Below are 7,088 nucleotides of genomic sequence, written 5' to 3' on the forward strand. Positions count from 1 at the left end.
CAATAGGGGCTTGTACAGATCCCCTGTTTTCCTAAATTAAGCAAACAGTGATGCAGAAACAGTATTACACATGCCAACTTCCATTTTACAAAATGCATGTTGTTAGGAGTCTAAAAAAAAATCCACCTCTTCAGTGCTTACAATGACATCTCATGGAATGAAATACACTAACAGAGAAAATCACCTCAAAGTCAATACACCTGAACTTTGATTAATGATTTGGATTATGCATGGCTGGAAGACATTTGAACTTGAAGGGGAAAATGTTTTAAAAAATCAATGAATACTTCTAGACTTTTTATAGAAAAGTTGTCAAGCAATTCAGAGCAAACATTTTCTTCACATGCGATGTAACACATAATATGTAGAGATGAAGTTTGGCAGAAAATTATGAGACCTGTATGACTCCTCCTTGACTACTAAGTGCCTTTATCTGCAAAATGCGTGTGAGGGACTGTGCACAAAATGGGCAAAACTTCCAAGCAGAGTTCATACATGAAGAGATTAACAAGCAGTCTACTGTAATCACCATGAATGTTTCCTTGAGATTGAGACTTAATGTACATAACACACAGCAGGATACAAACATGTATATTGTACTTCACACTAGGCTATGGAAACATAATGTTATGTCAATGTCAGTCACAGCCTCACTGCAGCTGTTTGTGCCTAGTCAATCATTAAAATCTTAATTTCACCAGCAGCGCCTTTTCCATGACCCCATCTAGTAACAAACAAAAAACAAAACAAAACAAAACAAAACAGAACCAACCCACATTATCTGTGGTTTAAGGGTGCATTTGTCCATTAGAATTTTCGTAATTCATCAGTGTATTAGCTTTTCATATAGTGGAAGTAACTTCTTTTTTCTTTTAAGCCCCATTTTGGTCATATGCTATTTCAGTTGCATTATTATCATCCTGTAAATTACTACATTTTTACCCAATATTTAAACTGGGAACATTCAAGATTAAACGTAATGTTCTTCTTTCAAATTGGCAATCTTTTTTTCCTGATTTAGCAGAAGTTTAATGAACTTGACTGGTTCTATCTTATCTTTCTCCAAGTACAGGTAGTAAGACATTTCTGAGTTGCCAATATATGAAAGTTATGATGATGATTTCTGCTGCATAATTACCCCATGACTTCATGAACTACATGTATAAGAGGCAATGCACACAAGTCATAATCTGACTAGCTGGTTAGCCTATAACAGTGACTTAATTTCAGCAATGCATGCTTGAAATAAATTTTAGCCACATATGACAAATTTCAACGTATTAAAACAATGTTACACAAGTGGGCAAGTAAGAAAGACAACCTGAGAACCAGCATTTGCTATGAACTTGTATGTCTAATATTTGCCTTGTGTCATTAGAGCTCAATATAACAACACAAATTTTGATCTCATTTCATGCTCATTTCATGCTCATTTCAAACCCTGTAACAATGCTCATTCTTGTGTACATAAAATAATAGTTACTGTATGTCACAAAATGTTTCCTCCCTACACAAAAATCAACAAGGAAGAAAGTAAACATTTTGATTACCCGGTACAAATTTTTGACAGAGACTCACATTTCTGTGTGAATACAAAGGCCAGATAAACTTCAGGTACAATAGTGATGCCTCTTTACTATATGACAAACATACACTTGGAACTAACACTCCCAGAGGCCAGCATCAATCCATTCATAATACCATTGTTTTTCTCAGGGGATTGAAAGGTCCCACATCTTCCCTCCAGCTACATATTTACATGTATGCAGGCATCCTGCCAGTTAACACAAGGGCAGAAGTCAAGGTTGACTCTCTGCCATTCCGGGATCAGTAAGCTGGAGCTATAACAGGTTACCATTGCATCAGATTTCCAGTTACTGGTACTCTGCACAAAGATAACTGAAATTGCACAAGTAATCTTGTGAGTATCAGAGAAGTGTGTGTACACAGAGTCTCTAAAGTATACTTTGTACAAAGTATCAGCAACCACACTAATGGTGCATGCAAACTCTGAAATATTGCAGGTACAATACACTGTACATATGTATTCCACTGCCAGCAAATTGGTCATGTTGTAACCCCTACTCATTGGGTACAGAGACATCAGCACTGACAGACATCAAGATTAAACCTGGCTGAAATTACGGGAGAATTCCTCTTTAAAAACACAACAGCAGGTATACACATAACGCAAAACAGGAGTAGTGCACACTCAACTTAAAAGAAAATTGGGCATCTTCAAAGTCAGTATATAACCTCATATGAAGTTAAAAGAATATAATATAAAGTTAAATGAAGAACTCAGATACAGTAGCTTTTTTCTGTTGTTGTCAAAATACAAGAGTATTGCACATGTCATGCTGCAGTCATGTGACCAAGTTTGCTACCTTAGGGAGCTAACCACATGACTCATCACTGGTCATACAATTTGCATGTACAGTGTACCTCTCTTCACCTAATGCTGAAGCTTTCACTAATCTTTATGTCCATGTACTCATGCATTGAAAATTTCACCTTGGAGTAAATTCTCCTGTAAACAACCCAGAAATGCCTCCTTTTCCTTTCATATCTTTTTTGCGTGTGTGTGGTTATGTTTTTACTACTCCAGTACAAACAGCCAAGTACATCTGAAATATCCTGACTGATATTTTGTAAACCATTGTACAGCAGCAAAGCTGATACCTGACAGCATACTGTCATGCCAAAGTCACTTACAGAATCTCTAAGTGGAAAGAAATAGAACCAGAACATCTTCTGCTGAGTCATGTTTCTTTCGCAATGCCAATAGCATAAAAGTCAAACACAGCATCAATGTCAAATACAAGACTCAACTCAAACAGATTCCTTTGCTGAGATTTTGAACTTTGACACATCTGCATTCTCCTCAGCATGAAACTGACTGGAAGGGAAGTGTATGCATACACACCCTGCCCTATCAATAGCTTTACCTGGAATTTCTGCAATCAAAAGTCATAAATGGTAATAATACCAGATAAGGAAATGAGACTAAACTGGAACATACTAGTTTGACAGGGGTACATGCTAGCTTACTTTCTGCAGGCTTTCTTGTGGATCCTTCATCTAACCTACAATTTGTACATGTACCAGAACTAAAACAAGTTCGGTAATTTTGAGACTTTTCGATCTAAAGCACGAGTCAGTTATATCAAAGTCATTCTGAAAATGAGGAGGGATGCACCTGTAAACAAGTATCTAAGAATGAGTAACATTGGAAGTAACTATTCAGAGCTCACAACATACCAGTACATATCTGTGAGAAACTTATGAAATACGTGGTTGAAAGTTGAGGATGATAACACTTGTTGCATGTACATGTACAAATGTAAGTGTACATGTACTTGTACTCCATTTTCTGAACATCGACTTGGGTTGACTTTGTAGTACAAATTTTATGCTTGAAATATACTTATTTGACACTCTGTGTGCTTTTTGACTGAACATAGCCAGTGTAACCTTATCTCTGATAAAGTACTTAATTCAATGATGGCATTTTAATATTTACCCACCTGTCACGAGTACAGCAACTAAAATCAATAATTGTATGATGTCCCTGATGGCAAAATTGGATTTATATATGGTATATCACCTTTGCAGTGTTACACAGCTCACTCATGATGTAGGTGTTGGACTTGTATTTTCGCGAGAAAGTTCAAAGTTATGTATGGCAAACTTTTTTCCTTTCATGTGACAAACCACCAATTCAAGATAATATTCAATGACACCTTCCCTCAAAACAGCAAGAATATAGTTTGGGATGTTATGTATTCATGATTAACTAAGCTTCAAGGAAGATTTAAAAAAGCTTTTTGGCAGATGTCCTTGCAATGAAGGGTATGGTGAATTCTGAATACATTGTACCTTGGTGAAAAGGTTCTATGCCACGTTACAGGCTGCCAACAATGTCATATTAAAAAAATAATAATAATAAATCATGGAGGTCCAAAACAGTAACCAGGCAGGTCATTGTGTGCTACAAATACAATATGTATCTCCCTACCAAAATAATTTCCCCAAATCACAGAGACTTCATTATTGTGTTGCCAAGACATGACGACATACTATTTAAGTTTTCAGCCAGCCTCCTGGATGGAAAAAACTTCAAAGTGCTGGTATTATCATAGTATGTGATAGCAAGTGAAAATGGATGTTGGAGCACAAAGAAAAAAAAAAAAAAGGGTCAAGCCTACACTGGTACTAAGATTCATCATACAATGGACATGGTCACAGTATCAGCAATTTTTTTTTTTTTTTTTTAATGTCCTATCCCGCACATGGATTTTAATGCATGTACATTAATTCTGGCATTGTATTTGAAATAAAAAAATGGAGATTTAATTCTTGGGCAAGCCCCTCTCATACATGTAGATTTAAAACAGCATTGAATGATTTGCAAAGCAAGCAAATAAACACATAAACACTGATAATGTGAAATGTTACATGTTGTGGTTCATTTGTAGGTATGCAGAAGTTCAGAAAACTGGCAATGTCCACAACTAAATATCTTTTTTAAATAACATATGCAGCATACAGATATGAAGGTCATGTTTTCTTAACACAGCTTCATCCCATGGTTAGTAACTGAATATTCATTTATAAGGTAGCATAGAATCAAAGTTCGTACAGTGAGGCACTTATTACTGGTCTACAGGAAGAGTTTTAGGCAGGATGCAGATGCTCCTTGCCCATTCTCATGTTTGGGACACCTCTTTCGGTGGAAAGCGAGACTGAAACACCTGCATTCGGTGAGCTGGTGCAAGCACTGGATCCAGAGCCCGAGCGACCTCGGCAATACGGGATTGGAACCGCATTCGGTCCCTGGCGCAGGTCTGCCAGTCGGGGGGATCAGAGTCTGAGGCCTGAACAGGAGGGGAGTCCTTCTCAACCAGTACGATGAAGGACGAATCAGCACAGAAGCGGACCTACATTTACAAGGCAACAATTACAATGGGGGAATAAGTCAGATAATATACATAACTAAGAAATGAAAATTCGATTTTACTGACAGCATGCTAGGGAGAGTGAAGGCTTAAAGTTTTTACACTACCCTTGCCATGTCATCCATAAGCGATACTATACACAAAGGAAACACTAATCAAATCTAATTGTCAATGGATCTACCAGTAGCCTCTGAACAATGGCGTACCAAAAACTTTAAACGCTGTACAAAGTAACAGCATTTTCAGCTCATAAACAGGTACAATGTACTCTGGTTACCTAGCTAAATTCTGCTCTCATCACCCTTATGCAATCAAGTAAACAGTGACTCATTGTTAGAGTGTACAGGACTCAATACACACATATCAAGGAATAAAAGTAAAATATGAAAATACTGACATACTGGTAATATACTGCATATTCACTTTTGCAAGATCTTCCTATTTTTTGCCGTCTTCTCTGCCTGCTTCTATCCCTCTCTCTTATCTTCTGATGCAATATGTTTGCATACAATACATAAATTGCCAATTCGTTCAGAGAGACTTCTTGAGCAATCACTTGCATGTACATAAGGTTGTAGCTTCTGACCTTTTGTAACACATCACAGAACAACTTTCCCATGAATTGAAAGCATCATTAAAGTATACATTGCACATGGTCTTTGTTAAGAGAACTTTTTTGAAAAACTATGTCATACACTGTATTGTAACATTACCTTCAGAATGCGACTGTGGCACATATCAATTTTTTCTCTTTTTTTTTTTTTAAGCAAGAGTATGAATTTCATCATTTATACACATATCTGCATATGAAATATATTTTTTTCCCACCTCACTAGCTAGCTTCATTGGTAAAATACTTGTTTCTTTTTAATTATGAAAAAATGTACATTGAACATTTACACAGCCAGGTCTGTGATTTACATTGTCAAAGTTACCTTTTTCTGTGCTCTCAGTTGAGGTGATATTTGGGCTTTCTTCAGGCAGCTGGTGCTGGATGTTCGCTTCATTCCCACTCCGTCTGGCAGTGGACTTCCTGAGGGGCAGTCGATGTCGTCCTTTGAGGAATACAAGCAGACTGTGGGAATCTCAAATGTGGGAGTCTCATCAGCTGCACAGTTAGGTGAGCTGCTACTGGCTTTCTCGGCAGTGGCAACATCTTTGAGCACATCACAAAGAGAGGTATGGTGTTCATCTATACTAGGGACGCTGGTCTCAGTTTTCAAACTCTGCTCTGTGGAAGACAGAATGGAGTCCTTGTGCTTCCATGCATCCATTGGGCTGTACGGATCTCTTGCTTTGTGAAATGAGTTCCACAGGAGATCATCATGCAGGTTGCACGAGTCGTCGAGAGTATCCCACTCCTCATCATCCTCATCCTCGTCTCCAGAACTGGCTGCCGATCCCAAAATGAAGGCTACTGAAGGGTGAATAGGAGAGGTAGCGCCCGATGCTTGCTTTGGTGTAGAGGAGAAATTCTTGCATGCTGTTTGGAGTTGAGGCATTCTGAGCTTGAGAGGTCCAGTCTGGTCAAGCCCCGACTCGTGAAATGAAGCACTGCCCGCTTCCACACTGCCATCCACGAGATCGTTGTCGCTGTTGTCAACCTCATCCTCTGAGTCTGTCAGGACATCACCTTCATCGGTTCCAGAGTCCACGTGGCTTTCAACCGACATCTGCCTCAAGCAAGACGGGGTCGACGACACTGGAGTACAACTCCATCCTCGCAGGGGGTCATAAGGATCATTCACACAGAAGCTGTCCCACAGATCCACGTTTTCATCTGCTGAGAAACTGAGATCAGAATTTGCATCGCTAAAATCACTATCCTCAGATGGATGCAGAACTGACGACGACTCATAGTCAGCTAGAATAAGATTAATAGAGGAATGACGACTGGAGGGTACACTGGCATTGCTTTCATTTGAACTTGGCTCAACTGCTCTAGTCTCAGCATTGCTACTTTCTCTCTCCTCACTAATTTGCACTTGTTCACAGTGAGAGGTCTGTTCACTAGCCACAGGACATATTGCACTTTTAAGATCTTCAGGTTCTCCACACACCTTCGCTTCCTGGGGGGAATTGCTGGCTGCAGGTAGTTCACTATTTGCGGTAATTGTGACACCACCAATT

The sequence above is a fragment of the Diadema antillarum genome, unplaced genomic scaffold, assembly GCF_040938485.1.
Source record: "Diadema antillarum isolate AM-2024a unplaced genomic scaffold, OU_Dant_1.0 seq00001982_RagTag, whole genome shotgun sequence".
Classification (NCBI taxonomy): Eukaryota; Metazoa; Echinodermata; class Echinoidea; order Diadematoida; family Diadematidae; genus Diadema; species Diadema antillarum.